This window comes from Pseudophryne corroboree, chromosome 10 (assembly GCF_028390025.1).
Source record: "Pseudophryne corroboree isolate aPseCor3 chromosome 10, aPseCor3.hap2, whole genome shotgun sequence".
In the NCBI taxonomy this organism is placed as follows: domain Eukaryota; kingdom Metazoa; phylum Chordata; class Amphibia; order Anura; family Myobatrachidae; genus Pseudophryne; species Pseudophryne corroboree.
The window spans coordinates 28,018,687-28,026,468 of record NC_086453.1 but is presented as its reverse complement, the minus strand read 5'-3'; the positions used below and the strand labels follow the sequence as shown (position 1 = coordinate 28,026,468).

General features: G+C 44.1%; 1 long non-coding RNA gene across 1 annotated transcript in view; it reads right to left on the bottom strand.

The window, feature by feature from the left end:
* The window catches only part of LOC134966918 (uncharacterized), a 10,957-nt gene extending 3,593 nt beyond the window's left edge, over positions 1 to 7,364 (bottom strand). Inside the window, exons 1-3 of the long non-coding RNA XR_010188741.1 lie at positions 7,201 to 7,364; positions 5,362 to 5,420; positions 1,382 to 1,453 (exon numbers count right to left, since the gene is read on the bottom strand). This is a non-coding gene — a long non-coding RNA (uncharacterized LOC134966918). The remainder of the gene's footprint in view (positions 1 to 1,381; positions 1,454 to 5,361; positions 5,421 to 7,200) is intronic.
* Between the last annotated feature and the right edge of the window lie 418 nt (positions 7,365 to 7,782).

Here is a 7,782-nt window from a genome sequence, read left to right as displayed (position 1 = left end):
TCAGCACAGGTGCCGGCAATCATACACTAAGAGAAAAGTCCAGAAGCAGAGCATTGTGTCCCTCCTGGAGAGGGTCATGTTGGGAGGTATGAAGTAGCAGTAGTAGTAATAGTAGCAGAAGTAGTAATAGCAGCAGTTCTGGTAGTACTAGTATTAGCAGAAGTAACAGCAGTATTAGTTTATGTTTTAACAACTGTGCAGACCACACGATATATGTTTGGGTATCAGGACTGCATGTAACTAGTGTAGTGTGGCCAGTGCCAGGTGCCCTCTGTTATGACGGATCCCATCTGTAGGGTCTCCGCAGTCATGTGACCTTAACTTCTGTGTCGGATCTCTTATCTTCTGGCATGCTGTTAAGCATATCCCTAACCTTAATCCCTACCCCTAAACCTAATCCCCCCTCTACTGCTTAACCTACCACCACCACTGCAGCCTAACCCTAACCCTGCCACCCACAGCATAAACCTAGTGTCCACATTTCGCCTGGGAACATTCTAAAACATTTTTACAATGATGACATCATATCGACTTTTGTGTTGACATTTTCACTACATCCCACGATGTCACTGCGCTAATTCTATTATTAAGTAAATCATTTTTTTGATATGTTCTATTCTGTCACATGCAAGGTATGAGACCTACTTTTCTGTAACAGGTCATTTTCTGCATTGACTCAATAGCGGATCTGGTCACGGGCAAGCAAGACTTTTGCCCGGGGCGCCGCCTTCTGGATGGCGCAGGGCGCCATCCGGAGGGCACCGCACCAGGGCAAGATCCGCTGCTGCTGTGTGTCGTCGTCCCCCCCCCCCCCGCTGCCGCTGGCCGTTGCCCCCCCACTGCCGCTGGCCGCTGTGAAGGGAAACTAGACGCGTGGAGAGGTCCTTTACTGTGTGGTACGCAATGACGTCATCGCACGCCACACAGCAAAGGTCCGCTCCACGAAGGAAACTAGACGCGTAGCGTCTAGTTTCCCTTCGTGGAGAGAACCTTTGCTGTGCGGTGCGCGATGACGTCATCGTGCACCGCACATCATTTCAGTCTGTACAGGGGGCATAAATGACCACGTCCCCTGTATGAAACCACGCCCCCTATTGCCGCCCGGGGCGCACAGAGCCCCAGAACCGGCCCTGCATTGACTCTTAACTCTTCTTAAGTGAAAGTCAAAATGTAGAGCGCATGCGTGCTTAATATACCCAAAACGAAATTTAAACATGACAATTTCCTATACAAAATACTAACAATCATTAGAGTGACTACAGTGACATATTAATTAACATACTGATAAATACTGTGTTAATTACACACCCTTTACTTTTGTCAGACATTAAAGTTGTTTGTAATTAGAAAAATGGAAAGCACTATATATCCTGTAACTTACTGGATACTGGGATTACACCTGGGGTAACAGGATCAGCTTTCGCAGTATACATGATGAGATTTGTCAGTGACGCTGATAGAAATGAAACAGAAGAGAGTAGTAAGTAAGTAAGTAGTAAAAACAACAAAACACACTAGGCGCTGACTTCTGCAAGGAACCCTCCGTATATAAGTCGTATTTTTCCGGAATGCTGCAGTTTCATGAATGGAGATCACTGGGTCTCCAACCAATCAAAGACAAAAAAACATAGAGTAATAAAGTGCTGTTATGCCGGAAACATTTTGTATTATTATTATTATTTTTTTTATTATTCCCACAAGATTATAATATAAAATAAAATAAAAAAACATACATATACACGGATGGTGTTATATTAAAGTACAACCTGACAATTTAAAAACACCTATATAAGAAATTAGTCACCAAACAGCTGCTACAAACCTCCACAGATCTTAATTAGGGCAATTAATGAGTGTACAACAAATGCAGGTGACTATTTCTATATAAGCAAAATATCTTCTTAAATTCAAAAGAACACTTTTCATTTTATATCCATAATAATTAGCCTATTTAATAAATGGTTAGTGCCATCTCAAGATCAAAAACATGCTATTAGACACACAGTCCCATATGTCAAGCAGAGATTAGTTGTTTTAGAGGGTGGTCTTCAGTATGCCGGCTGTCGGGATACCGGCGCACAGCATACCGGCGCTGGAATCCCGACAGCCGGCATACCGACACTTATTCTCCCTCGTGGGGGTCCACGACCCCCCTGGAAAGAGAATAAAATAGTGTGGCGCGCGTAGTGCGCCACCGCGCCCGTAGCATGGCGAGCGCAGCGAGCCCACAAGGGGCTCATTTGCGCTCGCCACACTGTCGGTAAGCAGGCGGTCGGGCTCCGGGCGCCGGTATGCTGGTCGCCGGGAGACCGACCGCCGGCCAGCCGTAGTGAACCCGTTTTAGTAAGCAGTCTTCGTGATCACTCTTTCATTTGCTTAATGATGTATACACAAGATTGTTAGTAAGCACAGTCCCAAAATATCAAGCAGAGGGTATAGATTTAGTAAGCAGTCCATGCAAAGCCTCTGTCTCCTTGTTTAGTGCTGTATAATAAAGCTGGTTGAATGAAAGCATGTTCATACTTAAACTGCATGGGTCCGACTATATACTGTAGGCATACCTCCCAACATGACAGAATGCTCTGCTCCTGGACTTCCCTCTTAATGTATGATTGCCGACACCTGTATTGAACAGGTTAATGGAAAAGAAAGGTGTTTCAGCACACGTGATGGCAATCATAAAGTAAGAAGGATGCCCAGGAGCCAGTGCCGTTTCTTGCACGGGGCGCCCGCCGCGGCACTTCTTCGGCACTTTGAATCCCCCCACCCCTCTCCCAGCTCGGGGGGCGGGGTTTTGCGGAATGACGCATTTGCGTCGTGACGTCACGATGCAAACGCGTCATCCTGCGAAACACCGTCCCCCGAGCTGGGCACTCGGGAGGAGAGGGGAAGGGGGAGCCGCGCAGACGAGGGAGAGGCGGCTGAAGAGCGGGGAGAACCGCTTCAAATGTAAGTCAGCCCCTCTCCCTCTCTCTCCCTCCACCCCCCCACCACCTGCCTTAATGTGTAACATGGAGACACCTGTCTGCCAGAATGTGTAAAATGGGGACACTAGCCTGCCATAATATGTAAAATGGGGACTCTTGCCTTGCGTATTGTGTAAAATGGGGACACCTGTCTGCCGTAATGTGTAAAATGGGGACACTTGCCTGCCGTAATATGTAAAATGGGGACTCTTGCCTTGCGTATTGTGTAAAATGGGGACACCTGTCTGCCGTAATGTGTAAAATGGGGACACTTGCCTGCCGTAATATGTAAAATGGGGACTCTTGCCTTGCGTATTGTGTAAAATGGGGACACCTGTCTGCCGTAATGTGTAAAATGGGGACACTTGCCTGCCGTAATATGTAAAATAGGGACTCTTGCCTGCCGTACTGTGTAAAATGGGGGCACGTGTCTGCCGCAATGTGTAAAATGGGGACACATGCCTGCCGCAATGTGTAAAATGGGGACACTTTCCTGCCGCAATGTGTAAAATGGGGACACTTGCCTGCCGCAATGTGTAAAATGGGGGCACATGCCTGCCGCAATGTGTAAAATGGGGACACTTGCCTGCCGCAATGTGTAAAATGGGGGCACGTGCCTGCCGCAATGTGTAAAATGGGGACACTTGCCTGCCGCAATGTGTAAAATAGGGGCACGTGCCTGCCGCAATGTGTAAAATGGGGACACTTGCCTGCCGTACTGTGTAAAATGGGGACACTTGCCTGCCGTACTGTGTAAAATGGGGACACTTGCCTGCCGTGCTGTGTAACATGGGGTCGCGTGCCTGCTGTAATGTGTAAAATTAGGACTTTTTTTTTATCCTGTGGTAGCCGTCATGATGAGATCAGATGAGGCCACGCCCATTGTAACAATACCACGCCCATTTTAACGAGGCCACACCTCCTTGTCGGGAGCGCACGCGCATGCTTTTCTTCTTTATATCTATGGGGGGGAGAGCATTTTTTCTTATGTGAATGGGGTGGGGGGGACGCATTTTTAAATCTTGCACTGGCAGCCAAATTGGCTAGAAACGGCCCTGGAGCAGAGCATCCTGTCCCTCCTGGAGAGGTCATGTTGGGAGGTAAGACTGTAGGTACTGTCACATACAACCCTTTTTATCTTATTGCAGGGTACAAAGCAGTTGTTATGTCCAAAAACCAACACTGTTTAATGTAACACTTTACCGATCCTGTTTTCCAGTGCAGGGATCCAAATGGAGGGTCTTCTATATAATAATGTTGAAATCAATGGATTCTGGTTCACAGTTGACAATGCTCCAGATTGTTGGACTCCTCCATGGGCACTTGCATTGTTGGAAAAATTTCCAGGACGACCGAACCGACTTGCACATTGTGAACCAGGATCAATTTACCATAGCTTATTGCCACTGCATGGGTCATTAACTAATAGGATTCTTCAAATTAGAACACAGCCTACAGGACAACCTAATTGCCATCCTTGTTAAATGTGAACCAAAATCCATTCGTTACAACATTGTTATATAGAAGACCCTCCATTTGGATCCCTGCAACATGCAACAGTGCTCTGTCATTCCATCCGCCTGGGCACACATCAAGATGTGTCTTATCCCCTGAGGGTCCCACATGGGGGGTCATTCCGACCCGATCGCTCGCTGCAGTTTGTCGCAGCACAGCGATCGGGTCGGAACTGCGCATGTGCCGGCGCATGGCAGCTTTCATTACCTAGCGATCACCTCTGAGACAGAGGCGGTCGCAAGGCAGGTGGGGGCTGAACAGCGACGTTAAGCCGCCATTTAGGGGGAGTGGTCTGGCCAACGCAGGCATGGCTGGACCGTTGGGGGGACAGGCTGCGGCGGCTGTGTGACGTGTCACGCAGCCACTGCGGCCAGCGGGAGCGACGAGCAACTCCAGGCCATCTGCAGGAGCTGGGCTGCCGGGAGTTACTTCCCAAATGCTTTTGTATTTGTGCGGGGGTACTGACATGCGGGGCAGACTAGCCCTGTGCTGGGTGTCCCCCCGCATGTCTGAGTTAATGATCGTAGCTGTGCTAAATTTAGCACAGCTTCGATCAACTCGGAATGACTCCAGTGGTGCGGTAGTAGTGGCTGACTAGTAAGAGCTGGAACTGCAACTAACTACTTCCTTGGGATGTATAAGACTAGGGGCCACTAACATATAGTCTACAAAGTATTACAGTATGCACGCTGACATTATATATACCATGGATATTTATTGGGCTGATAGCTCTAGTTCTAGAAATATGATGCATTCCAAAAATTGATAGATGACTAAAGGGGCAAAGGATTTATTACAAATTGTACATTAATAGCTAGAAAAAAATCAATCTTCGGGTTTAAACATCAACATTCCATAAAAACCCAACTGAGATACTCACCCAACATAAGCAGCTGCAGCGCTGGGCGATTGCTGAATGAAACCATTTTTGTGTAGTATCTGCAAGAAACAAATATCTGTTGAGTATGGATGAGGAAACAAGAATATATCTATGCTAGTAACAGGATTCATATGTGGCATAGACACTTTGCAAGATATGCAAATATAAATGAGCTCTTGTAGCTGCTATTTACTAAAGGGATAATTATATTTACCTATTGTTTATGTCATTAGTCTTTTAAAGACAGATATTACAGATACTTTTCTCCTATTTAGATATCTGATGACATCTTCCATCACACTCCCAGTTGATGACATCTCCCCACTCTCACCTACAAGATTTTGCCCATGCTGCTCCCTGTCATTGAAACGTTTTCCTCCTTCCATCAGACTCTCCACCGCTATAAAACTTAAAACATGCCCAATTCTTTATCAAAGTCTTCCAGCTCTAATCACAACCCACAGCTCCATGCTCCTGGCTCACTGTCTCTCACCACTAGCACCCATGTCTGCTTACCCTCTCCATTAGATAGTAAGCTCTCTTGAGCAGGGTTCTCGTGTACTTTTCCTTCTTTCAAAAATACCCTCATCTCCTCCCCACTGCCAGCAATGAAAAATTTGAGTTTTGTCGCTCCACTGCCTATTTGAGTCTAAATTCTTCTGATGCAGCAATGTTTATAATCTATCTTCATGTTCTGCAATGTTTAGTACTGTACGTAACTTTTTATAATTTTCATAATCTTTATATACTTTGTAAAAGTGCCGGGGACACCTTGTGATGAGAAAGAAGGAAAAAGAAAGAAAGAAAGAAAGAAAGAAAGAAAGAAAGAAAGAAAGAAAGAAAGAAAGAAAGAAAGAAAGAAAGAAAGAGAAAGAAAGAAAAACAATAATAATAATAATAATAATAATAATGTCTTGTATGGAAAATAAATATTTATCATAAACTATCAGTAAATGTTACATTGTACACAATATATTAGTTGATTGGATCAATTATTTTCATGCAAGGAAGATGTTACTCTAGACTAGAAAAAACAAACAGAATCCCCCAGCACACTGCAAACAGGCCAGTACAATTCTACATGTAAATGAAGAGATCTCATTTACATACATTTGCAAATTTATGGTAAGCCTTCAGCCACATCAAGACTTCTCTGCTTTGGAGATCCTATAACTACATGATAATCGCACCTATTTTGGGTCATATGTTCATGTATTTCTAAATTGAGAGCTATAACTAGAGGCACCACCAAGAACCTCCAATATACCACTAAAGGTATCAAAATAGCTTCCAGAAACTGAGGGGGTAATTTCGAGTAGAAAAAGCAAACAGAATTGCCCTAGCACACTGCAAACAGGACATGCACACTGCATGCCCCTGTGGTGGGCCTAGTAATTGATCTGATCAACTGCCATATTGTGTATCACTGTTCTGAAAGACATACATTAGTTCAATAGGTGGATGGTATGCTGATCCCTGTAGTGCTATGTTGGAGGTTCTTGGGGTTCCTACAGGTAAATTAACTTTCAATTTAGAAAGACATGAACATTTGATGCAAAGTACAGTAGGTGCTGATATCATGTAGTATTAGGACCTCCAGAGCAGAGTTGCCTTGGTGTGGCTTACTATATGTTTGCAAATGTATGTATCTGAGGTCTCTGCACAATTGTTATCATGTAGAATTGCACATGTCTATTAGTGGGCTGTTTGCAGTGTGCAGTGTGATTCTGTTTGTTTTTCTAGTCTAATTGTTACAATGCTTTTTTTTTTTAAATTACAATAAGTGTAGCTCTAATTTCACTTAATAAAATGTGATATATAAATGATTATTAAATGTACCTGCTTTTGTGCCTCTTCTCAGTTGATGTCTTCTGTGACCGTCCTGTGTAACTTTGAGGCTTTATACAGCAAGTTGTTACAGTTTCCTCATTTGTCAATTTCTAATGTTGTGCCATTTCATAACCAGCAATTATAGTAATCAAAAATATACTGTCGGACTTCCTTACATACACAGATGGTAAAGTTTACTTAATGACTAAATACTAACTTGTCATTTGCATAAAAACGTGTTTAACTGCTTTGCTAAAGACACAAGACTGTCCGCCTGCACTTAAATTATGGACGAGAAAGAAATTTAACATTCAACACAATGGAGAAACGGGAGAACTACATTTTAAGCCAGTGAAATCATAGTTGTTGAGTTATAAGAAAGGTCCTTATAAAAGGAAATGTGTGCAAGCCCAGGGGAGCAATAGTTGGTATATCATTATTAGCAGAGGAGACCACAGATGTTCAATGTTGGGGAACATTTAATAATCGTTCCATTACAAACATGGTTGAACTTGCTGTTTGGTACCGAAGAACAATGGCTAAACAATGCTGGTAAGGACAGCTAGTGGTATGATGTTACCAATATAGGAA